Source organism: Sapajus apella, unplaced genomic scaffold (assembly GCF_009761245.1).
Source record: "Sapajus apella isolate SASKATOON/1434 unplaced genomic scaffold, GSC_monkey_1.0 scaffold66, whole genome shotgun sequence".
NCBI lineage: Eukaryota > Metazoa > Chordata > Mammalia > Primates > Cebidae > Sapajus > Sapajus apella.
This window is the reverse complement of record NW_022437006.1, coordinates 70,403-96,735: the sequence shown is the minus strand read 5'-3', so window position 1 is coordinate 96,735 and position 26,333 is coordinate 70,403. Positions and strand designations below refer to the sequence as shown.

General features: G+C 42.3%; 1 protein-coding gene across 7 annotated transcripts in view; it reads left to right on the top strand.

Annotated features, from left to right (window-relative positions):
* The first annotated feature begins 7,159 nt into the window (after window positions 1-7,159).
* Window positions 7,160-26,333, top strand: part of SINHCAF (SIN3-HDAC complex associated factor) — a 46,566-nt gene continuing 27,392 nt past the window's right edge. The window contains exons 1-2 of one of the 7 annotated variants that reach the window (XM_032248246.1): window positions 9,350-9,441; window positions 9,484-9,634. The gene's annotated coding sequence lies outside the window, so the exon portion shown is untranslated. Of the gene's footprint in view, window positions 7,503-7,563; window positions 7,695-9,349; window positions 9,442-9,483; window positions 9,635-9,663; window positions 9,822-26,333 lie in introns of those variants that run through there. The other 6 variants (XM_032248247.1, XM_032248251.1, XM_032248248.1 and 3 more) reach the window with 6 other exon arrangements.

Below are 26,333 nucleotides of genomic sequence, written 5' to 3'. Positions count from 1 at the left end.
GTCTTGAATGCCTGGACTCTAGTGATCTGCCTGCCTTGGCCTCCCAAAGTGCTGGCATTACAGGTGTGAGCCACCATGCCCAGCTAAAAGGTTTTTAAATTAACTGTCAGCAATATATTAAGTTCTCCTGGCCAGCCACGGTAGCTCACACGTGTAATCCTAAGACTTTGGGAACCTGAGGTGGGAGGGTTGCTTGAGTTTGAAACCAGCCTGAGCAATATAGCAAGACCCCATCTGTACAAAAAATATAATAATAATTAGCTGGGTATGGTGGTGCCTGCCTTTAGTCCCAGCTACTCTGGAGGCTGAAGCAGAAAGACCACTTGAGCCCAGGAATTGGAGGTTAGTGAGCTATAATTGTGCCACGTCAGTCCAGCCTGGGCGACAGGGTGAGATGCTGTCTCTAAAAATAAATAAATAAATAAATTCTTCTAGATTCCTCAACATTTTATCATCAAAGCTTTCAGAAATGGCAGTGCAGCGTGTTTCTTTGACTGCTATGTGTCTACTTATTCACTTATTCATCATCTGTTGATGATGTAGCATGCTTGCCTTTAGTAATGACTTAAATAGTTAGAACAGTGGTTCTTCCAGGATGTGAACTCTATGTCTGGGCGATCAACTTCTTCTTTTTTTTTTTAGAGACAGTCTCACTCTGTCACCCAGGCTGAAGTGTAGTGGTGCTGTCATAGCTCACTGCAGCCTCAAACCTCTGCAAGTCATCCTCCTTCTTTGGCCTCCCAAGGTGTTGAGATTACAGTCCTGTGACGCTGCACCTGGCCTGGGGGTAGTGGTGGGGGACCAACTTCTCACTGACATTTAGAAAACTAAATTTTGGCAGAAGAAACATACGTTGATTAAACCAACTGTAACCTAATTATAGGAGTCTGTCTCTGAGGTATGCTTTTGGCATGCAATTACTTCCAACTCCGATGTAACTTTCAAATTCACAGGGCTTAAATCCTGGTTTTTCCTCTGCCTCCAATACCTGACATCATCTTTTCCCTCAAACAAGACTCACATGTAACCTTTTATTCTGACTGTTATTTAGTCAGACACTTTTTCTTAGTCATGTCTTTTTCTAACACCCATTGTTGTTCTGAAGTTGCCACTGGTTCAAAACTATTTCCCTCTCTCCCACTTCTCCACTGAGTCCTACTAATATCTCAGTGTCACTTCCTCAAAGAGGCCTTCTCTTACCTCCAGATTAGATCTGATCCCCTTGCCATGCATGGTTAAGTCCCTGGTACTTACTTCGTTTTCCTTTATTTCTCAGACTTTCATAATTATATTTATGTGGTTACCTGGCATGTCTGCCTCTCATAATCCACTGCATTAGTCATCATTTTATTGTCCAAGCCTGATATATAGTATATATTCAGTAAGTATGTGTTGAATGAATGAATGAATGAATTCATGTCTAAGCTCAAATGCCATACTCTCCAAAAAGACATTCCTAATGTTTGTAGCCAGAATGATGTAAATACCTCATGACCTTGAGGCATTATTGATGGTACCACTAGTTTATTCCATGCAATCAAAGATTCATAAAATTCAACAGGAGTTTAGAGAGGTTAGCTAGCTTCATATTTTAAGTAATGCAATTCACTGAATGAATTTTTAAAAGGATGATCTTGGTTTTATTTGTTTGCTTAGTGATGAAGAATTGCCTTTGGAAGTATCTTGAGCCATCCTTGGACTCTTTGTATGTTTGGAAAATTTTATCATGTTTAGCATCATTATTTTGAGTTTCTTTTTTTTTTTTTTTTTTTGAGATGGAGTCTTGCTCTGTCGCCCAGGCTGGAGTGCAATGCCGTGATCTCAGCTCACAGCAACCTCTGACTCCCTGGTTCAAGCGATTCTCCTGTCTCAGCCTCCTGAGTAGCTGGGATTACAGGTACATGCCACCATGCCCAGCTAATTTTTGTATTTTTAGTAGAGACAGGTTTCACCATGTTGGCCAGGATGGTCTCGATCTCCTGACCTCGTGATCCACCCGCCTCAGCCTCCCAAAGTGCTGGGATTACAGGTGTGAACCACCGTACCCAGCCTCATTCTTTTGATTTTCAAGATTAATTTTGTTCCAAAGGATAAAACAACAAGTCCATCTCTCTACTAAGGATAATCCTTCAGATAGTCAAAGATTGCTCTCTTGCTCAATCAAAACACAGCCTTCCTTCTATTATTGCTTTCATGTTGTGGTTTTCATCTTTCTTCATCGTCCTGATTCACTCTCCTGTGAACTCATTCTAGTTTTTCTTTTTCTTTTCTTCCTTTTTTTTTTGAAATGGAGTCTTGCTCTGTAGCCCAGGCTGGAGTGTAGTGGTGTGAACTCGGCTTACTGCAACCTCTGCCTCCTGGGTTCAAGCGATTCTCCTGCCTCAGCCTCCCGAGTAGCTGGAATTACAGGTGCCTACCACCACACTCTGGCTGATTTTTGTATTTTTATTAGAGATGGGGTTTTACCATGTTAGGCTGGTCTCGAACTCCTGACTTCAGGTGATCCACCTGCCTTGGCCTCCCAAAGTGCTGGGATTATAGGCATGAGCCACTGTGTCCGGCCTCATTCTAGTTTTTCAATGTTCTTAATGAAAAACTATTTTTGTTACTGGTACTTTTATTTTTTAAAAGCATGCTGGCCAGGCATGGTGGCTCACGCCTGTAATCCCAGCAGTTTGGGAGGCCAAGGCAGGCAGGTCACCTGAGGCCACGAGTTTGAGATCAGCCTGGATAACATGGTGAAACCCCGTCTCTACTAAAAATACAAAAATTAGCTAGGCATGGTGGTGGTGCCTGTAATCCCAGCTACTCAGGAGGCTGAGGCAGGAGAATCGCTTGAACCTTAGAGGCAGAGGTTGCAGTGAGCTAAGATCATGCCTTTGCACTCTAGCCTGAGCACCAAGAGCGAAACTCCATCTCAATAAATAAATAAGTAAAAAATAAAAGCATGCTATTCAAATATCATAAGATACTGTTATAAAACTTACAATCGTTATAAATTCAGGATACTCTGAGAATAAGTTTTTTATAGTTCTTTAAGCTTTTATGTCCAGAAAATTGAAAAGTTAATTTTGATTAAGGAATAAATAACTTTTTCTTGCAGCTGTTGACACTTGTTGGAGGATCGGGGTAACTTAGATGGCATAATCCGGGCTATACCTTATGCTGTAAGCTTATCTGACTTGCTCTGACCACTGCTATTTGAACTTCAAAGATATTTAAACAAATTAATAAAACATTGTACTCGTTTTGGTGTGAGAAAAAGAGGAACCAACGCTATGCTTAATAATAATAATCAGCTCTTTCCTGGGCTAGGCAAACATGTTTTCATGTGGTTGGTACCAGCCTTTGATGAGGGTATCTTCCTTTATTTTAAAAACAATCATTAGTTTGTCATTATAAACATGACTAAATTGCTAGCAATATCCTTCATAACCAAGCAAGATTTGTCCTCTTTTACAATCCTTTTTATATAATTTATCCTCTATTCCCAGAATATTAAATTCTAAAGATCCTCACAATAAATCTCAAAAGAAGGCAATAAATTCTACAGAAGAAAAAGGAGCAAGCCAGGTGTCGTGGCTCATGCCTGTCACCCCAGCACTTTGGGAGGCCGAGGTGGGTGGATCAGCTGAGATCAGGAGTTTGAGACCAGCCTGGCTAACATGATGAAACACCATCTCTACTAAAAATACAAAAAATTAGTTGGGCCTGGTAGCAGATGCCTGTAATCCCAGCTACTCCGGAGGCTGAGGCAGGAGAATCGCTTCAACCCAGGAGGCGGAGGTTGCAGTGGGCGGAGATCGCCCCATTGCACTCCATCCTGGGCAATAAGAGCAAAAGTCCATCTGGGGGAGGGGGAAAGAACAAATAAAATAGGATTATATAGAAATGAATGAGAGAGGCTTGAGCCCCTTGAGTTCTGAAATGATTTCACTATCTGGCAAATAGTTATCATCATTAAATATTTGCTGAAGAAATGAAAAGTCAAGCATTAGGGATAATTCTACAGTGAGACATACATTATAAACAAAATAGTTACATTTCAATTTCAAAATGTTTGAGAACTCCTTATGAGTTCAACATAGCATTGTAGTTACTAAAAAATACTCAGGGCTGGGCATGTGGCTCACGCTTGTAATCCCAGCACTTTGGGAGGCCGAGGTGGGTGAATCACCTGAGGCTGGAAGTTGGAGACCACATGGAAAAACCCTGTCTCTACTAAAAATACAAAATTAGTCGAGTGTGGTGGTGCATGCCTGTAATCCCAGCTACTCGGGAGGCTGAGGCAGGAGAATCCCTTGAACCTGGGAGGTGGAGGTTGCAGTGAGCCAAGATCACACCATTGCACTCCAGCCTGGGCAACAAGAGCGGGGGCGGGGGAGAAGAAAACTCAGATATTTTCCTAGCATGGTGTAATTCAATCCCTTGTAATTCAAATTGATATATTATAAATTACTTCTTTTCTTTCATGTATCAGGTTGAAAAATTCACTTGGGCAATTTAGGTAGTAGTATTTAAAAGCAGCCCATACATGAGCTATTGGTCCTGGGTAGGGCCATCTGTAATGACATGTTTAAGCAACAAAATGGACAAAAGAACCCTTGGAATGCACCTGGTTGTTCAAAAATAGTAGATAGTTACTTTAAAAAAGACTATGGAATTCAGATTTCTCTTTAAGAATTTTGTTTATTGCAATAGGATTATCAAAGAAAAATTTACAAATTATGAAAAAAATTTTTAAAAAAGAATATTTTAGCTATTCTTCCTATAAAACTTACCAAGATTACTTCTTGATCTATACTTTGAGAGCAGAGGAAGTCTTGCTATGTTAACTCAGTAGCTCTGCAGCTTCTAGGTTCTTTCTTATTTGAACAGTATATCCAAAGTATTGTAATTCCTGCATTTCTTGCACATTTGAGTTTATTATTCCATTCCTGTGTTACTATATGAATATATATTATATATATATTATATGTATATATATATATTTTTTTTTTTGAGACAGAGTCTCACTTTGTCATCCAGGCTGGAATGCAGTGGCCTGATCTTGGCTCACTGTAACCTCTGCATCCCAGGTTCAAGCAATTCTTCTGCCTCAGCCTCCTGAGCAGCTGGCATTACAGGCATGCGCAACCATGCCCAGATAATTTTTGTATATTTAGTAGAGACAGGGTTTCACCATATTGGTCAGGCTGGTCTCGAACTCCTGACATCACGTGATCTGCCCACCTCAGCCTCCCAAAGTGTTGGGATTACAGGCGTGAGGCACTGCTCCTGGCCATTTATTATATTAAAAAAATTTTTTCCTAGCCAACAAATGCATGCAGGATGTCAACTGATTTATTATCTTATAACCAAAAATTCAGTATGTATTATCTGCTATGCACTGTTTCAGGCACTGAAATACAACAAGGGGTAAGAAAGAGATAAAATCCCTGTCTTTAAGGAGCTCATATTTTAATGAGAGTTTCTGGTTTTTTCTTTTCTTTCTTTCTTTCTTTTTTTTTTTCGAGACAGGGTCTTGCTCTGTTGCCCAGGCTGGAGTCCAATGGCATGACCTAGGCTCACTGCAACCTCTGCCTCCTGGGTTCAAGAGGTTCTCCTGCCTCAGCCTCAGGAATAGCTGGGATTACAGGTGCCCACCAGCAGGTATTTATAATATGGTTTTCATATACAGTACAGGAGTAGTATGTTACAGAACCTAAAGAAAAAAAAGCATTAGTTGAGGAGTTCAGAAGTGGGTTTATACTGTATGTACTAGGAATTGCCTGTTAAATTAACATTTCAGAAGTAATTTTTTTTTTTTTTTTTGAGACAGGATCTCACTCTGTCTCCCAGGCTGGAGTGCAGTGGTGCATCTTGGCTCACTGTCACCTCTGCCTCCCGGTTCAAGCAATTCTCCTGCCTCAGCTTCCTGAGTAGCTGAGGTTACAGGCGTGCGCCACCATGCCAGGATAATTTTTGTATTTTTAGTAGAGACGGAGTTTCACCGTGTTGGCCACACTGGTCTTGAACTCCTGACCTCAGGCGATCCACCCGCCTCATTCTCCCAAAATGCTGGATAACAGGCGTGAGCCACCACCCACGGCAGAAGTACCTATTTAAATCTGTATTGTTGACACTGCAGTGAAAGCAGCAAAACTTGTCAGCAGATGATTAAGTTTTATGGTTGATTTTCACACTTTTGTATCTTGGGACCAATATCAAGTTTCTGGGAAAAACATCCTTCCTCTCTCCCTACCTTCTATCATTAAACCCCAGTCTTTGCCTGTTGGTGTTAAGTGTGTCCTTGGGATAAAGGTTTATCATAATCGTTCGGTTTTCATTTTCCTCTTAACAATCTGAGAAGAGTTACTTCAGTTTTTTTCTTCATGAGTCTAGAAAGCTCTTAGATTGTTGAATTATTACATATTCCATTCGGAAAAGTCTGCACATCATTCGTTACTTTTTCAATTCCCTAGACCACCAGTTAGTGGAATTATTTCTGGGTGAGTGGAACACCTTTTACAAGCTGCTAGAGGAGGAATGCACCTCCCTAGATTATTGGCTTTCCATCGCCTAGTCTTTTAAAGAAAGCGGCACTGTTCCCACGGAAATTAACAATCATTGAATTCCGAGAGACTTGAAATCTTAAGGCCAAAGTGGAGAAAAAAAATTGGATTGTTATGGGCTGGGTTACTATTTGAGAAGGGCAAGTAGGAGTTAGTGAATGGATAGGGTGTTAAAATGGGACTTTATTAAACGATTCATTACAACTGCACAAAAACTAAACCTTTGCTGGTCCCAGAGGATTTTTTTTTTTAAACCTTCAAAAACCTGACTTCAAACAAAATTTAGGAAACGTGGGATTAGTATAAATTCAGTCTGCGTGCTTCCAAGACCACCTCCTCTGTCACCGAAAGTGAGCAAAGGTGTGAGAATTTTGCAAAAGCAGCTTTCAGAACAATTTTTCAGCGCTCAATGGTGCCCCTAAAAACTTCGGGGGTGGAAAGCACGCCACGCAGCGCAGCCTTCCCGTCGGTTGCTAACCTTTCCCTTTCTCACTTCGCCACTCCCTCTCCGCCGCGGCCTCCAGCCGGGGTGCGGTGCGGGGAGGGGGGCGTTTGTTTATGTGACGTCCGCCGTAGTAAGCAGTCCCCGCCCCCGTTTCCCTCTGGCCTCGGCGTTTCCCGCGCCGCGGAGCTTCTCCCCTTAAAAGGACAATAGAGGCCTCGGGAGCGCGCGCGGTCGCCGGGCCTTCTCCCCTTCCCAGCCCGCGACGTGCGCGCGCCCGTATGCAAATAAGTTCGATTCAAGAGAATTTTGTGCCGGGAGCCGCGCGTGCGCAGAAGGAAAGCGGAATCTACACCTTCCCGGCCAGCGGTAGCAACTGCCGAACTGCAGGAGACAATCTTTCTAGACAAGGCAGTTGAGGAGGAGGGAGCGCTTGAGGGAGACTGGCCTGGCGTGCACTCCGCACCTCAGGACGTTGTTGCGCGTGGAACGGCTGCTTTTGGAAGGTTAGTGACTCTAACTATGCCTTTAGTGCAAAACTGTCTCACGAGGCTTTGATTTCAGAGTGGTTTTTTTTTTCCTCTCTTTTCACCTCCACCCACCTCCCCCCCGTCCTTCCACAAACACAGGAAGTTTTGTCTTGGAGGTGGCATTGTTGGGAGCGCTGTTTTCGTGTTCTTCAGACCCCAGGTTCTTTGGTACGCGCGTGTTTAGTGTGTATTTTTTAATTGGGGAGAGTATTTGAGGCAAACCGAAAGTCTCCGGGCGGGGGAAGTGACTGGAGCCTGGGCATAATCGATGAGTCGCCGGAGTTGAGGGATACACGTTGAAGGTGACAATGACTTTTCTCCACCGCAGTGTTCTCTCGCGGAAAGGAGCCCGGCGGCCGAAAGGCCTGAGAGGAAAGCGACTCGCTGGCCACCGCACAGCGGCCGGGGTCGGTGCGTCCGCGTGGGCGCCAGGCGCGGGCAGGGTCGGGCGCCCTTGTGAAACCTCGTGGTTAGTTGACTGCAGCCCCCAGACGAGGGTGGACAATAAACGCCATTCGCTCGGAAATTTAAGTTGCCATCGGCTTCCGAGCTGGCGGTTGAGGGGCTTTAAATCGGCCTTTGGGGGTCAGTACTGGGCTCTGCCGGAGCGCACGCGGCGTGGCGTTGTTTGCTCAACTCCGGAGGGATGCGGATGCGACAATGAGAGCAACACGCGGTCGCTTAAAAACAGCCGGTCTTCCACTCGCCTACCCTCCTCGGACCGCGCCCAAGCGCGTCTGGTGTCCGGGGTGCCTTCGTAGCCCAAAGTTTTGCTCCCCGTGCGTTCACCTGTAGCATAGGTGTGTGGGCGCCACGGCGAGGGCTTCCCGTTTGTGGGCGGCCGTCCGCGCTGTAAGATGGCCAGGGAAGCCAACTTGGCCGGGGACGGAGGCGGCGGTGTTGTGTGCGCCGCAGGAGTCAGTGAACTCCGTTGGGCACTGCTTTTTGTGTTCTACGTGACAGACCACGTGCTTCGGGCGCGACCCTGGTCCTGGTCCGAATGTCCAGCCCCGCGTGAGCCGTGGGATGCGGCCGCCGTCGGGTAGGTCCGGCCGGCAGGACAATGTGGTTTGCCGATGATGGCGTCTTGCCAGTTTAAAAAGCAGAGTGAAAGTCGCCAACTCCGCCTGTGTGGGGCGGGTACTCCGGGCGTTTCTCATCAAGGACACTGCAAAACTTTGATTAAATGGGGCCGCTCTCGAGGGGAAGAGCGGGGGGGGGGCTAGGCTCTGGACTCCTAGGGGCGCCGGGTCCGGACCCCTCTCCGGGGTGATCGTCCAGTGTCCGGCCCCTGCGAAACGCGCCTACTTCCCTGATGCTGCACGTAGGCAGCGCCCGGCTGGACAGAAAACAAAGGGCTGCATGTGCCCGTGCGGGCCCCCGGCGCTTGGGGGCAGCCGCCGGGGCTGAGGGCCGTGCGGGTCCGGGCCCCCAAAGTTCGGGCGAGTTTCAGGAGGGGCTTTTGTTCCTCAGCCCCCTCGTGGGGAAACTTTGGCGGCGCTACTTGTGCGAGGTGCCATGCTGGTGCGTAGGGAGACGGCGTGCTTTCCCGCTCCGGGCGCGCGAGCGGGCAAGGGAGGCGGCAGTGCCCGGCGTTTCAGTTCCGGCGCCGGGGACCGCGACGGCCGAGGGGTTCGGAGACTGTGGCCCGGACTCCTCGGCCCATTTCTCTTGGCCCGAGAGCTTGTGTCTGGGAGATCTGTGGGTTCGCCTTTGAAGTCGAACTGTTGCCATGTTTGAATTACGTCAGGGCAAAGCCATGAGGAGGAACAAGCCCCGGCAGCCCTGCGTGCGGGAGGCGCGGCCTGCGGGAGGCGCCGGGCCCGGCGGGCGCGGGGCCCGTTGTTCCGGCGCAGGTGAGGGAGGCTGCGGCGAGCGACGCGGTTCACCTCCCGTTGCCCTCGCCCTCGCCCTTGCCCTCGCCCTCGCCCTTGCCCTCGCCCTCGCCCTTGCCCTCGCCCTGGCGAGCGGCCCCCGCAGGAACTTTCCTCTCGACGCGAGATGTCTTATTTACCAACAAATCCATCAGGGAGCATTCTTATTTGCGGGCTCGGCCTCTCTCTTGGCGGTCACCGGAGTACCCGAGGGGGAGGCGCGGTTTACGGAAGGTGGGGACCCTAGGGCCCTGGGAAGAGCTGGGAGGCATTTTATTGCTTTCGGGGAAACGGGCGAGGGCAGCGAGCACCTCCTCCCCTGCCGAACTGTGGCCCGCAAGTCCAGGGGACCCAGCCCCGACGACGGCCGAAAAACCACCCTGGGGAAGTTCTGGGGCTCTCAGTTGCTCTACTAAGGGAAGTGAGTACTGTGGGCGAATTGTGTGTGCGGCCGGTTTCTTTGTGTGTTTCTGGGGGGTGGGGGATCGGGGAGGGGCAAGGTTTGTTTTGGTGTGGGGGGAGTTGGTTTCTTGGGGTGGTAGGGCGGTGCAGCTTGTTCTGGTAACTATGACCCTAGTCAGTTTCTTTGTTTTTATTTTCTTCCTTTAACCTTCCATTACTTCAGGCATTCGGAAGATTAGGAATTACTGTTTAGTTAAACAGGGACCGTATCCGAGGCAGTTTTACCCCAGCAATGCTTTCTCCCCTTCTTTACTTTGTCCTAAGGAGGATTAAGAAAAGCTTTTCTTTTTCTTTTAATAATTTAAAAATGAATTTGACCTTGTTATTCAGAGTACACTGAAAGCACCTGCTTTTGAACTGGAGTTTGCCAGACTTGAAGAGTCTTTTAATATTTTATGTTGCAAAATTGAACATGTTTAGTTTTCCAATCTAAAAGTCTGGGAGTTTGTTTTTGGTGAGTTCCTGAGAAACCCCGATGGCATTTAAAGTATTTATGTAGTGATTTTGGGAAGGGGGATCTTTTTTAGCTGAAAGGTATGCGTGACTCAGTGTTTGGTGGTTATTGACTGCCTTATCTTAGGACGACCTTGAAGAAGCAAGTATTTAGGGAGTTGGGCCTTTTGGAAACGTTGTAAAGAGGCTGGGGAGGAAGCTGCTCAGGAAGATGACACAGGGTAACGGCTAGCTTCTTCCCAGTTCCCGTGAACTGGGGTTGACCTTCTGGTTACCCCTACTAGATTTTTCTTTTCAAGCTAACTTTTTTTGTGTGTGTGGCCCCAGGCATAGCTCAGAAATTATGCTGGTTTGACACATGGATGCTTCTTTGGTATTTGGGGTTTGCCCGTAGTCTAGACATCTGATAGGCACCACCATATCTGTTGCTTCTTTCCTGATTTCTTCTGCATTTGAATCATGTTTAAGGCTTAGAATCTAAGTGATTATTACTAGGAAATAATGCCCTTAGATACCCTGCCTCCACACACCAAAAAAATCGATACTAGTTGAAATACATTTTTTTCTTTTCATTATTTTGGTATTAATAAACATATTTCCCCAAGTTTTGGTTGACCGAATTACAATACCAAAAGGCAATCAATATTAGTACATTTCTTTAGTAAATAGAAAGAGCCTGTCAAGAAAATGAAAAACTTTGGATTTAATAACTTTGGCTTTCCTTTGGCATCTGTTTCTCTGGGTCATGTATTTAAAATGCATATGAGGTGCTTTGCAAATACACTGAGATTGTTTGAGTTGTTTTTCATAATTAGCATTTCATAGCTATGCTTTGGCTAGAATTTCCATTTCCTGGCAGATTTCACGTACATATAGAGCTTGATGGTTTTTGTTTTAATAAGTAGAAGTTGTAAAACAGATTTGGATTACCAAGCGAATGAGTTTAGGGTGGGAAAGACCCACAGACAAGGTCTCTACTGCCTTCTGTTTGTATTGCTTTTGTGGGAGGTTGGAGATATGAAGTTCAGTAGGTAGAATATTCTAGATCACTGGTGGACAGCAGGCCCCAAGTCTGTCTGTCCTTGCACAGTATTCTTAATTTTGTATATCTGGAACATGAATGGTCAGTTTTTTTTTTCCCCCCCAGAGTGGTTATCAAGTCCTGGGAAATCCTGACTCACAGGGCTCAAACTCAAACATATTTATGTCAGAGAAGCAATTTAAGAACCATTTTACATGTAAAATAAATGCTTTTCACTGGGGAAAGGGTAAACTTATTTTAAATCTGAACCAACTACACAAGGCCCTTATTGAGGACAAATTAATCAGTTTACCATGCCAGGCACATAGTAGGTTGCTTTAAAAGTATGTCATTTTCTTTTTTTCTTAAGATGCGATAGGAATATAATTGGCTGAGAAGAAAGGGAATGCATGTATTGAGGCATGAAGTTTGTTGTTCAGAATAACCTAGTAATGCTTAGGTTTCAAAGTTGTGATCATCTGATAGTTACTTTGTGACCAGTTTTTTAATCTAAAATGGTAGTAATAGCTATTGTAAATACGTTGTAAATACTTAAGCAAGTGACATGATTGATAAATATTAGCTGCTGCTGTCCTCACAACACTGGGAAATAAACATTTTACAGAAGATAAAACTGAGGCCTGGATCAGTTATTGTTTCTGGGGAAACATTCAGTAAATTTTTAGTGGAAACAATGAGTGTCTTTGGTGCCCTTCCTTACCTTATGAAACCAGTTCTGGGAAGACACTACCCTTGACTCTTGGTTGTCTTGTCAGTTCTGATTCAACCATTTTACATTAGAAAGTCCTGTGGAAACCTGGAAAATGTCATTTTTATTTCTTCCTGATTTGCCTTGTCCACAAGATTGTCCTCTATTTCCCACACTTAGTTTTGATTTTGGGGGTGTTACAAATTGAGAATATTTCATTATCTTTTGTTTCTCCAGGTTTTAAATTAAATCTGCAATTAGGATTTTTCTGTTACAGAAATAATCTGGAAATGCATCTAGTCCAAAAAAGGGAGTTTGTAGTTTGTTTTCAAGGTAGGGAGGTTTTCGCTTTGCCTCAGAAATACTAATGTCACAGGCACATTGCTATTACATATTCAAGTATGAACGTTACAGTTAAACTAGAAGACTTTATTTCTAGCTTTGTATTTAGTTGTTTTCTACCTAAGTTTGATTTGACTTAATATTATTTTAATTTGGTGAATGTTAACTGTACTGAGTTGAAGTAGCTCTTATTTCTTACTTCTCCCCACACTAGCCTAATTTCCTCCCCCCTACTTCTGCTGGAAATAAGCAAGAAACATTTTTTTCTATGGCTTTTAAACATCACAGTTTTTTTTTTTCCTACAAAAGTCTATAGACCACATGTTAAAGACAAATGACCCTTTTTTGAAAACTTTTAAAATATTTCTATGATCAATAGCATAAACAGTGACACCTTATGGCTTTGTTGTAGACACTGTTTCCCATTCCATGCCCTTAAATATACTGTTTATATTCACCTTGGCTGTCCCACTCTTTGAGTTGTTAGCAAAATCTACCTGTTTCTGTGTACTGTGTGCAGCTAGCACCTGGTTGTAATACAAGACTTAGATTCTGCTCTGCAGCGGTTTACCATTGAGTAGAGGAGATAATGCATTAACAATTAGGTGAAATCTTATGTGGTAGGTGTTCTAATAAAGGTGTGGAAGGGTTTTGTAAAAGAAGTAATTCTTAAAAGAATTTCCCAGGTCAAGGGGATGGAAGGTAAGCCATCTCAGACAGAAATAACAGCCTGAATAGAGGATGGCTGGTTATTAAAGTTGGTTTGACACTCTTAGAATTTCAGAATTCCAGGTTGGGAGCAGCTGGTAGGCCGAGGCAGATCCTGAAAAGCTTTGAATTCCTTGCCAAGGAGTTTAGATACTATCGCGAAGCCAGTGTTGGTACTTTGCAAGGGAAGATTAATAGCTGAACTTTAGGAAGATGTTTAAAGGATGTAGGGAAGTCAGTTACAAGGTTCTGACAGGAGTTCACGCACCATCATGAGGAACAAATGGGCAGTGGGGAGGGAGGTGAAGGAAGAAGCATAATCTCTAAGGATTTCACAATAAATTTGGTGGAGGGCCATGCAGAGGGTGAAGGGAGAGCTCAGTTGGCTTCCAAGTTGTTTTTGTATGACTGGAACTGTGGATGATAATAAAGATAGGTAAATAGTGGAAGAGCAGATTGGAGGGAAGATTTATATAATCAGTTCAGGGGATTTAAAGGTTGGAATGGGTTGGTGGTCAGTTGGCCATATTTATCTTAGAGCTAAGGGGAAAGTTTAGATCAGGACATGAGTAATATTGGGACATTACCAGTAAGGTTGTTAGTAACTTCCTGAGAGTGGATTGCCCAAAGACAGAAAGCAAAATGAAACCTGAAATATGAGAGGAAAAAAAGAAGAAAGATTTGTGAATAAAAAGAATCGTCAGAGCTGAGTACATACTTTGTGCCAGTCCCTGTGTTGACGCTTTACAGATACTATTCAGGAGATTGGGATTTGTTATTATAATAATAATAATTATTATTTGAGATGAAGTTTCACTCTTGTTGCCCAAGCTGGAGTGCAATGGTGTGATCTCGGCTCACTGCAACCTCGGTCTCTCAGGTTCAAGCGATTCTCCTGCCTCAGCCTCCTGAGTAGCTGGGATTACAGGTGCCCACCACCACACCTGGGTAATTTTTTTGTATTTTTAGTAGAGACAGGGTTTCGCCATGTTGGCCAGGCTGGATTCGAACTCCTGACCTCAGGTAATCCACCCGCCTCGGCCTCCCAAAGTGCTGGGATTACAGGTATGAGCTACTGTGCCCGGCCTGTCATTATTTTATAGATAAGGAAACAGGATTAGAGAGGTTAAGGAACTTCCCTGAGGTTTAGGTCAAATCAGGTGTGTGTACTACCATGTATCAATTTTCTTAACATTTTTGTCAAGTTTGAAAATGGGAGAATAGCTTCATAGAAGAGTATATGGGCCCATTTCATGACCTTAAAGTCTCCCTGAATGGTTAAGTTCATCTTTTCCCACAGACCTGGGCTTAAAAGAAAATCTTTAATAATCAGAATTTTACTTTCAATTAAGTTTGTTGTATATATCTTTGGATAGATAGCATTTATTTTTCTGTAATGTGCAAGTCTTATAAATTCAAGGACATAAACTACACATACATTGATATTTTCATACCCTGGCTTCACAGCATCCCTGGAAAGTAGACATGATGAGATTTTATGTCAATATTACAGAAGGACAAATAAAATTAGCAGTGACTTCCTAGTTAGTTGTAAAGACAGAAGCAGAAATAGACTCCAAGTTGACTCATTGTAGACTCAAGAATAGTTATATTTTCTAACTCCTAATCATCCCTTAAAGGCAGATACATATTCTTTCTGACATTTTCAATTTTTAAAATCCACTGGAATTCCTCTTAATCTAGAATTGGGAGACCTAGTTTTTTTTTTTTTTTTTTTTTTTTTTTTTAAAACTCTACCAAAATTGGAGGGGCCTGGTGGTTTTTTACACTATCTAAAGCCCAGAAACTTGAATTTGTAATTTTATTTTTAACTTATGCCACTTTAGTTGAAGACGTGCTTATTTCTGAGTTTGACCTCTTTCCTATATAGGATGAGTTGTTTTAGGCTCTTCTCCTAAGTGTGGATTCCATAGACAGTCACAGTTGTAAATGCTTTACCATATTTCTGAGAAACAGGGCACATGTTTGGAGAGGCTGCTGGCAAACAAGTGGGGTCTGCTACCCTTTTCACAGTTTTCTTCCAGACAGATTTAAATTTGCTCCTTAAAGTTAGCTAAATTCGGGAATTTTGCTGAGAGGTAGGCTGGTATCTAGAAGCAGGTAAGAGGTAATAATGTTTTATTGCTCCATGGCTTTCCTTAACTGCTGATGAAACATGTCTCATTGTTGGGGAATACTGCAGCCAAGTGGCCTAGCAGCGGGAGAATACAAAGCATTTAGTCCTGTTGACCCTTTGTGAAAAGTGTTGCTCCAGTTACACTGTTAGTGTTTACTGGATCCTGCACTTAAATGTGATTAACGATAGCATACGATTGACTAAAATGGTGTAATTGGTGGCAGTACCAATTATGGAAACTCAAGGATCCCCACAGCTTGTGATTACAAGTGTTTTTTCATGTTTATTTCTTTTCCTTTCCCATCATCCTGCCATTTCAAGTTTGGCTCTAAAGAAATGCATCTCCTTCACTTCAAAGTTGTCTTTGGTTGCTTAGTTCTTTTTGTCTTTTGTTCACCGCTGCTTCCTTCCCACGTTACAAATCTTTTGCTTGTCTCCTTTCTGCCATTTCCTTCCCATTCTGCTCTGTATATTTTGATCTTACCAGTCTATTTCTTGTCTCTCCCTGGAGTGTATTTTCTAATCTGTATCTCTCCATTTGTATGTCTTTGAGGAAGTTTATTTAAGCTCTCTGTGCTTTTTTAGATTACTCTTAAGGTGTGTCTTGATAACCAAGGTTATTGGGGAGTGATGCCCTTGGTTAAAAAAAAAAAAAGCAGGAGGGAGTAAAGTGAAAGTAAGCTGCTTTCATGCTTGCACTCCTCAGAGGCCACCACTATTTACTATTTTTAAAAACCAATTTAAAAAGAAGTTTGTGTACTTACAGTCTTATTTTAAAAACATCCTGTGGGATTATACTGTATAACTATTGTTCAACTTGCTTGTTTCACAGAACAAGATATGTTAGATGTAGTTCCTTCTCTGCATATGTTGTAGATCTGCTACTGCTTCCTTTCCTTTCCTTTGCTTTTTCTTCCCTTTCCGTTTCTTTTTTCTTCCTTTTATTTTTTGTTGTAGATCTGCTACTGCTTCCTTTCCTTTTCTTTTCCCTTCCTTTTCCCTTTCCCTTTCCTTTCTTTTTTCTTCCCTTTCCTTCCTTCCTTCCTTCTTTCCTTCCATTTTATTTTTTATAGAGATGGGGTTTTATCATGTTGCCTTGGCTGGTCTGGAATTCCTGGGCTCAAGCAATTCTCCTCTCCTACCTTGGCCTCCCAAAAGTGCTGGGATTACAGGCATAAACTATCACGCCCGGCCCTACTACTGCATTCTTCTTAAAAGTTGAAACAGCATTCTGTGGTGTGAAGACACTAAAATTTAGCCAGCCTGAAAATTCATTGAAGTTTAAGTCACTTCCACTATCTTGTGTTTTTTTTAAAAGGCTTAGGCCAGTTGATTTTTAGAAAGAAAAAATGGTAATTAGAAGCCAGGGTTTTGGTTTGTTGGAAACTAAGAATAGTTTCATTTGGGAGGTTGTTCACCTAATTTGTGCATATCAGAATTTCAGTTTTCAAGATGATTTAGACAAGTTGTGAAGTTAACTGTAGATGTACCACTTTGGACTACTGCTCTCAATTTTCTTCCATGTAGTCCACCCAGTGGCATTATTGAGTTTTGAAAGGTACTTATGAATATTAAAAAAGACCCTTTACTTCTGAATATATAAAAAAGCCATAAGAAGGAATCTAGAAAGTGGGATTGGGGAAGTTATGTTAGAGAAACTAATAGTGTCCTTCCAAGCATGCATACCAACTAAGGTGAGCTTAACAGATGTTAAATTCATCATAGTAAGAGCCCTTTCCATATCCTTAAATGTTAAGTTAACACTTAAAAGATTTGAAAAGACGTGAAAATAGTTGAATTAAATTCATCACCATTTCACTGTCTCCTGATTCCATATAAAAAAGGGTACTATAGCTCTAAAATTTGCATTTCAGCATTTTTCTTTCTGTTTTCTGGTTGGACCTTAAAATGAAAAGTATTGGGTATTGTTGAGATTTATAAGAGGTAATCTTTAATTTTTTTTTTTTTTTTTTTTTTTTTTGAGAGACGGTGTTTCACTTTTGTTACCCAGGCTGGAGTGCAATGGCGCGATCTCGGCTCACCGCAACCTCCGCCTCCTGGGTTCAGGCAATTCTCCTGCCTCAGCCTCCTGAGTAGCTGGGATTACAGGCACGCACCACCATGCCCAGCTAATTTTTTGTATTTTTAGTAGAGACGGGGTTTCACCGTGTTGACCAGGCTGGTCTCGATCTCTTGACCTCGTGATCCACCCGCCTCGGCCTCCCAAAGTGCTGGGATTACAGGCTTGAGCCACCGCGCCCGGCGGTAATCTTTAATTTTATTTATCAGACAACTTTTCTTAAATAGCATCTTTAATATAAACTATTGCTGTGAAATTCTTTTTCTTTCCTATGTATATTATTATACTCAGTAAACTTACGTGTTGCATTAAATGTAGAATTATACATTATTCCTGATCGTTGGCTTCCCAGTTTCATTAGATAAGATTAGAATTGTCCCTTTTATCTTTGATATATTGTGGTTATTTCATTCTTTTCTTGACTCATCAACACCAAGATCATTAAGTTGATCATTAAACGTATGTGAAACCCACAGATTTAAAGTAGAAGAAACCCCTGCAAATCAACCAAAACAGATGTTTAGACTTGATTGTTGCATTTTAAAACTTTATTTTTTTGTTTATATATATTTTGTCCATATAATTACAGTTATTTCTCTTAACTGCTTTTGCTGACTTAGCTATTACTTTTAATCTTTTTAACTTTGGGATATTCAATTAATTTGGACAAAGCTATAATTAATTGTAGCATGGTTGATTGTTTTTTTGTGAGACTGAGTTTTGCTCGTTGCCCAGGCTGGAGTGCAGTGGCACAATCTCGTCTCACTGCAACCTCCACTTCCTGGGTTAAAGCGATTCTCTTGCCTCAGCCTCCTGAGTAGCTGGGATTACAGGTGCGCAACACCACACCCAGCTAATTTTTGTATTTTTAGTAGAGACGCTGTTTCATCATGTTGGCCAGGCTGGTCTTGAACTCCTGACCTCAGGTGATCCACCCACCTCGGCCTCCCAAACTGCAGGGATTACAGGCGTGAGCCACTGTGCCCGGCCGGTTGTTTTTTAACTGTTTATAGTATTAAAATTTTTTTTGGGTTTTTGGCTAATACTAGCCAAAGAAAGAATGCCAGAAAAAGTGCTTTGTAAAATGTAAAGTGCTATACAAATGTCAACTTAAAATTTAAGCAACACATTTAAGCACCTGTGAAAACAAGTAAAAGAAAAATCTGATTAACACAGACCTCTTCTAAATTTCTTTCTGACCCAGAAATGTGGGTATGTGCAAAGGCAGCTATGTCAGAGATAAGCGTTACGAACTCCTATCAATAAGTATGTTTTAACTGTAACCTCTCAGATCCTGAGAAACATCTCAAAATGTTTGTCCCATTTGAAGAAACTTCAGGCAGCATACTGTAGACAGACAGACAGATGATGATAGATAGTGTAAGAAGAAAAGAGAAAACTGGCCCAAGATGGCTGCAGTTTGGATATATGTGTAATAAAACCACTGCCTACAAACTAAAGCTGACCCCTTGGGTTTGTAACTGGAGTTTGTTAAAATATTTTACTGACAGATACTGGTTGTAAACTTGTTGATCAGATATAGAACAAAGGCAGGATGGAATCAATCATCCTTCCACCAGACCCTAAGGTGCCTACACAATTATTAACTTTTCTCTCCTACCCACCCAACCACATATTTACTTTACTTTAGGCATAACATCACTGAATATGAACCAAATTATCAATTACTGCTTCACCATACTGCACGCATTTTCCTGTTTAAAAAATAAATGTATAAAGACTGTACCTCATGTAGTCTTACTTCAGAGCGCAGGTTTTAAGCTACTGGAACTCGTGCTTCTGGGGTGTGCATCCTCAACCTTTGTGTTTGCAAGTAACACATTTGGATTCAGAACACCTCCTGACTTAGTCAATCTAATGAGAAGGTATTAAAACTTATGGAGAACAAAGCCTCTAAATTGACTAAATCCCCTGCAACTGTAGAGCATCAGATTCCACCTTTACAAACCACAACTGGGTTAATATACAGTACTTAGGATCAGTCCCTCATTGTGTAATTACTTAACCAAATGGACCACGATGACTTAAGGATGACTAAATCACAGTGGCCTAAATGCAGATCCTTTGATATGCCAAAATTGCCATATATGCAGACCAGGATGGAAGGTGCTAGTGCAAAAATTAAGCAAACCAGAATGGGGAAGCCACTTCCAGTGGTATCTTGAAAGTAGCAAAAGTGGGTAGGATGACCTTTGTTCCTTACAGGATGCTAATAAACAAATTAAAGGTGTTAACAGAAAGCTCTCATATATACTGTCTCTCCTACTAAAATAAGAATCTTCAGAGGTACCTTCTTTACTCTTTGGTGCCTCCTTCACCACCCCTACACCTTTACTGTATCTTCATCTTTCTAACTCTCAGGCTGGATCTGATTTTTCCTCTTCTGCCATCTCTTTCTCCTTGTCTGTCACTTGTTAAACATACTGTGACAGGGAACAAGGCTCCAAAGGCCCCTGCTCTTGTTCTTCCACCTACCTTGGCAGCAACCTCTAGTTCAGAAGTGAGGGACAGGAACTCTACAGGAATGCTTCCTGTGGCTGCATCATTCTAGGAACAGCCTATGATAGGTGGGGGATTCCCGATTCTCTCTAACTCTTTTTAAGGGATTAAAACATTTAAGTATACATATACACACAGATATTACACATATTCAATTCAATAGTATTGAAAATCCCAGCAGGATGTTTGTGGAAATTAACAACTTATTCTAAAATTGTTTTGCTAATGAACAGGGCCAAGAATAGCCAAGAAGAATAAAGTTGTAAGACTTACAAAGCTGTAGTAAGTAGTATAGTATTAGTGGATAATATACAATTATATAAAAAGAATAGAACATTCAGGTACAGCCCCATACTGGATTTATGACAGCAGTACCACTGCAGTTTAATTAAAAAAAAGAGTGATCTTGGACAGGTGTGGTGGCTCACACCTGTAATCTCAGCACTTTGGGAGGCAGAGGCGGGTAGATCACCTGAGGTCAGGAGTTTGAGACCAACTTGGCCAACATGGAGAAAACACGTCTCTGCTTAAAAAAAACAAAAAACAAAAAAACAAAAAACAGCTGGGGATGTTGGGGGGTGCCTGTAATCCCAGCTACTCAGGAGGCTGAGGCAGAAGAATGGCTTGAACCTGGGAGGCAGAGGTTACAATGAGCTGAGATTGCTACCACTGCACTCCAGCATGGGCGAAAGAGCAAGACTGTCTCAAAAAAGAAAAAAAAAAAAGAGTGATCTTTTCATTAAATGGTGCTGGGTGATACACATATCCGCAGGGAAGAGGGCCAGGGAAGAATCTAACCCTTACCTTTAATACCATGTAAAAATATCACAAATTCTAGAAAATTTAAAATCTAAATTTGAAAGGAAAACAAGCTTCTGGAAGATAATACAGGAGATTATTTTCCGGACCTGGAGGAAAGCAAAGATTTCTTAAACAGGATGCAAAAAGAGCTAGCTGCAAAAGAAAATGCTGATAACTTGTACTACATTAAAATTAGGAACTTAAGTTCCTTAAGACTCAGTTCAGTGAGTAACAGTGCACAGAGTAAAGATAACTGTGAAACATATAACCACCAAATGTTTTGTATCCAGAAAATAGGCATATGATTGAAAAGGATACCCGAATGACCAATAAGTATGAAAAAAAGTTGTATGACCCATTTGGAATCAGGGAAATGCTCATCAAAACCACATAGTGAGATATCCCTAAAATTAAAATGACTGATGTCAAGCGGTGGCAAAGATCCAAAATAAATGATGCCACCATACAGTGATAGTATGAGTGTTAACTGGTACCATCACTTTGGGAAACAGTTTGGCAAGACCTTCTGAAGCTAAATATACATATTTTCTATGACTCAGCAGTTCTATTAGAAATATTGACACACATATATCAAAACATAGGTAAAACAATGTTGAAAACACAGTACTTGTAGTAGCCAAAACTGAAAATGTTCCAAAGTGTCTATTGAACCTAGAATGGATATGTTGTCACACAATGGAATTCTCTACAGTCAAGAAAAATAAAAAATACACACAGCATGGATTAATCTCAGAAATGTTAAACAAAAGAAGCCAGACCAGAAGAGTACTTTCTGTATAGTTGCAATTAAGTTTAAACAGGCAAAACCAATTGATGGTGATAAATGCCAGTTGTTACCATTGGGACCAGGGAACAGTGACTTGGATGAGACCTGTAGACTGCTGGTACTGTCCTCTTTCTGATCAAAAGTTACTTCTCCTTTGCCAGCTTTGTGAAACGGCTGAAAGGCTACCATAAACAAACCATCAGGGGGCATGCAGGACCTATTAAAAGACCACATTTTCTTGAAAATGCGCCAATCATTACAATAGTAATATCTGGTGGATGCCACCTTTATCAAGTGATCAAACTTAGCATCACCAATACTGGGACAACATTCCTTCCGTCTTTGGTCTGACCCACCACTCCACTTAAAAGTAACACATTCTTTGGATTAGGCTGGCTTTCTCCAAAAACGTTCAAGTATCGAATGACAAAGTCGTTGGGAGACCTGAAAAATTCACCATTTTTCTCAGTGCTTGCATGCTTTAAAAATACTGTTATAAGCTCAGTTGGATCCACTCTCTTGGTTAAAGCCACCTTGGCAGCTGCCATGCTTGGTCCTAGGTACGGGGGCCTGCAGGACCCACTCACTGGCTCGCTCCTGTTCTGTCCTGGTGGCTGACTTCCAGTACCAGCAGCATGTGTGCCTGGCCTGCCTGGAATCCTGATTCTCTATCAGCCCTTCCTTGTCCAAGGTCAAATTATGGGCCATAGTTAAGGAATTTCCTGACTTTTATGAAGATCCGATTTGCTTTACCGAAGAATTTGAACTCGCAATTAAAACCTATGACCCAGGTCTTTCTGACATTTATCGACTTGTTTACATGCTGGTTTCAGCTGCTAGAGCTAAGGAATAGCTAGAAAAAGCACAGTGTGGTTGGATCCCCTAACAGATCTTGTTCCTGAAAATCCAGTATGACCTCTGTGCACTCAGCTCCCCAACTTTCAGAATATGGCTCAAAGACACATGAGCATGACCACCTTCTCTGTTAAATGCCATTCCCTTGGTTTTTCAAAAGATCATAGATTGGATTAAAATCCAGCAATGCTAGAATTCAGGTAGGCCTGTTTTAGATTTTTTTTTTACTAGCTTTGATAAAACATGAGAACAACATTGCAGATGGCAGTGGACAACTTTGAAAACAATAAAAATGACATTGTATTAAATTAAAATTTCCCAGGCTGGGTGCAGTGGTTCATACCTGTAATCCTAGCACTTTGGGAGTCTGAGGCAGGCGGATCACCTGAGGCCGGGAGTTCAAGACCAGCCTGACCAACATGGAGAAACCCTGTCTCTATTAAAAACACAAAATTAGCTGGGCATGGTGGCACATGCCTGTAATCCCAGCTACTTGGGAGGCTGAGGCAGGAGAATCACTTGAACCCCCGAGGCAGAGTTTGTGGTGAGCCGAAATTGCACCACTGCACTCCAGCCTGGGCAACAAGAGCAAAACTCTGTCTCAAAAATAAAAAAAAACAAAAAAAAACCCCAAAAAAAACCCCCAAATAATTTGAACGATGCACTAGCCACTCTTGTCAAATGTCACATGACTAGGTGATGGCCAGAACTAATGACTGGTCAACTTAGCTGAACAGTTGTCCTGCACATTGATAAAAAACGAAAACTAAAAGGCTGTGCACTTAACAGTGGTAACAGTTAACCTCTTAAAATTCCCAGGCCAAGAGGAAGAAAATTAAGTGTATTGGTCCTGAGAGATCTTCTCCCCTTGTCTGTCACTACTACAGGAAACTAGGGCATTTTAAAAGGAATTGTAAGATACTGAAATGGAAACAACAGGATGATAAACTGGAGAACTACGGGCTATTCTGAGGAAATAATGGGTTTTCATTTTTTCCCAATTCTCTGCTTTAACTCACTGTTTGGGATAAATTAACACAATAATAGGCACATGAACTGCTGTATCAGTTATAAATTCTACTTTACTTGAAATCCCATTTCTCAGAGAAATGAAAAGATTGACAGCATGGGTATACCTAATAAACCTATCTCTTGCTTTAAATTCACACCTTTGCCTTACTGGTTCATTGGGTTTGGCGTCCTCCCAAGGGCTATGAATGTGATACCCTCAGCCAATCCCATGTTTTCCTGATGCCCAGAAGCCCCTGTTTAACCTGGATTGAAATTTCAACAATATCCATAATGGTCATATTTTTTTCCTCAAAGTGGGAAATGTTTCTGGAACTGGAACCATGGGATTGGGGAAAGCAAACCAAAAAATGCCCTGATAACGTATCACAAGTTGGCTGGGCGCAGTGGCTCATGCCTTTAATCTCATCATTTTGGGAGGCTGAGGTGGGCAGATCACCTGAGGTCGGGAGTTCAAGACCAGCCTGACCAACATGGAGAAACCCCATCTCTACTAAAAAAAATACAGAATTAGCCTTGTTTGGTGGCACATGCCATGCCTGTAATCCCAACTACCTGGGAGGCTGAGGCAGGAGAATTGCTTGAACCCGGGAGGTGGAGGTTGCTGTGAGTCAAGATCATGCTGTTGCATTCCTGCTTGGGCAACAAGAGTGAAACTCCATTATAGATATATATAATCACAAGTTGTTGTGAGTGGTGTAAAGATACCTTCATATGATTGGGAAAATGGGAAAAATAAATGAAATCTAATAAAGGGAAGGAAATCATAAGGCTCCTTTCAAACTTCAACCTTCCTACTAATGCCAGAAGCTGAGCATTTACTTGAAACTATTTCTTACCCAGCTGTAGTTCCAGTCTAACACAGACATAGGAAAGATACTCTCAGCTACTCCAATAAAGGTTGAGATTAACACTAAGAAACCCTTGCCTAATTAAAATAATAACCACTACAAGAGCCATAGGTGGAGTTGCCCCAATCATGTGATTATCTTGAGAGAGCTTTTATTATTCCCTGCACCAGTTCCTGCAATACTCCTATTTTCCTTGTCAAGGAATCACATGGGAAAGGATGGAGATTTGTACAAAACTTAAGGGCTGTAGACAGTATTATAATACCTAGAAATCCAGCACTTCTTAACCTTCATACTCCTGTCTGCCATACCAAATGTCAGACAATATTTTTTTTTAACTTTTTTTTTTGTTGAGAGAATCTCAGTCTGTCATCTAGGCTGGAGTGCATTGGCACAATCTTGGCTCACTGCAGCCTCACCTCCTGGGATCAAGTGATTCTCCTGCCTCAGCCTGCCAAGTAGCTAGGATTACAGGTGTACACCACCATGCCCAGCTAATTTTTGTATTTTTAGTAGAAACAGGGTTTCATGATGTTGGCCAGGCTGGTCTCGAACTCCTGACCTTAAGTGATCTGCCCACCTTGGCCTCCCAAAGTGCTGGGATTATAGGTGTGAGCCATTGTTCCCAGCCCTGACAATATTTTTCAGTTGTGGATCTCTGTAGTGCCTTTTTAAGCATCCCTATATATCCAGGTGGTCAGTATTTGTTTGCCTTTATCTGGAGAGAATGATGGTATACTTGAACTGTGATGTCACAGGGTTATACAGCGCCCCACTTACTTTTCCGAAATACTGAAATTTGAATTTAGCAGACTCAGACTTCTCTCAGTGGATCCTTACACACTTTGCTCTGATACACTTTCTTCCTCTGAAGAAGAAAACTTGTACTTACCTCAATTGGCCATGAAAGAGTACAAGGTGTCTAAAGATAAACTTTAATTTTGCCTTTCTCAGGTCAGATATGTGGGACATGTCATGTCAGACAAAGGATTGAACGTCAGTCCCTATAGAATCAAAGGAATCTTAGCTTTTTTGATGCTTACTACTAAAAAATAGCTTAGAGGGTTCTTGGAGTTGGCTTGCTATTGCAGAAGCTGGATACTAAATTTATATTGTGTGACCCAACCCTTTTATACCTGTTTAAAGAATGACCAGCCTGATCCCATTATGTGGACTCGTGAGGGACAACCAGCCGTGCAGCAAATTAAAGAAAGATTAGTAGGCCCAATGCGGTGGCTCATGCCTATAATCCCAGAATTTTGGGAGGCGGAGGTGGGCAGATCACTTGTGGCCTGGAGTTCAAGACCAGCCTAGGCAACATGGTGAAACCCCGTCTCTACTAAAAATACAAAAATTAGCCAGATGTGTCAAAATGCCTGTAATCCCAGTTACGAGAGAGGCTGAGGCAGGAGAATCACTTGAACTTGGGAGACAGAGGTTGCATGAGCTGACTGCATTCCAGCCTGAGTGATAGAGCGAGACTCTGTCTTAAAGAAAAAAAAAAAGATTAGTAAATGCCCCAGCAATAAGACACCCAAACTATGAACTTTCTTTCTGTTCATGAGGTGGAGGAAACACATGTGGTATGTTGACTCAGACATGGTGACCAGCAAAGACCTCTAGTCAACAGTTAGATCTGATGACTCCAGGAATGCCCCCTGGTATGAGGGCAATATCAGCTACAGCCTTTCTATATAAAACTATTGAAAAGATAGTCATGGTGTCTCCACCTTACCGCCTTCATTCCATATTCAATTGAGGGTACTGGCTAACATGGTGAATTCTCATCATACTCAACACTTTTCTGTTAATAAATTAGCTTCCTATTAGGTCTTACTTTTATCATCCTCTAATGTGTTACCATCTCTTGTTGCAATAATTGTAACCTGGCCACTCTGTCTGTCTCTCTCTTCTTTTTAGATATTCTTGCTCTGTCACCCAGACTGGGGTGCAGTGGTGTGATCACAGCTCACTGCTGCCTCGACCCCAGTGGGCTCAGTTGATCCGCCTGCCTCAGCCTTCCCAGTAGCTGGGACTACAAGTGTGCACCACTACACCTGGCTATTTTTTTGTATTTTTTGTAGAGACTGGGTTTACCACGTTGCCCAGGCTGTTCCCGAACTTCTGGGCTCAAGCATTCCACCCACCTTGGCCTCCCTAAATGCTAGGATTATAGTC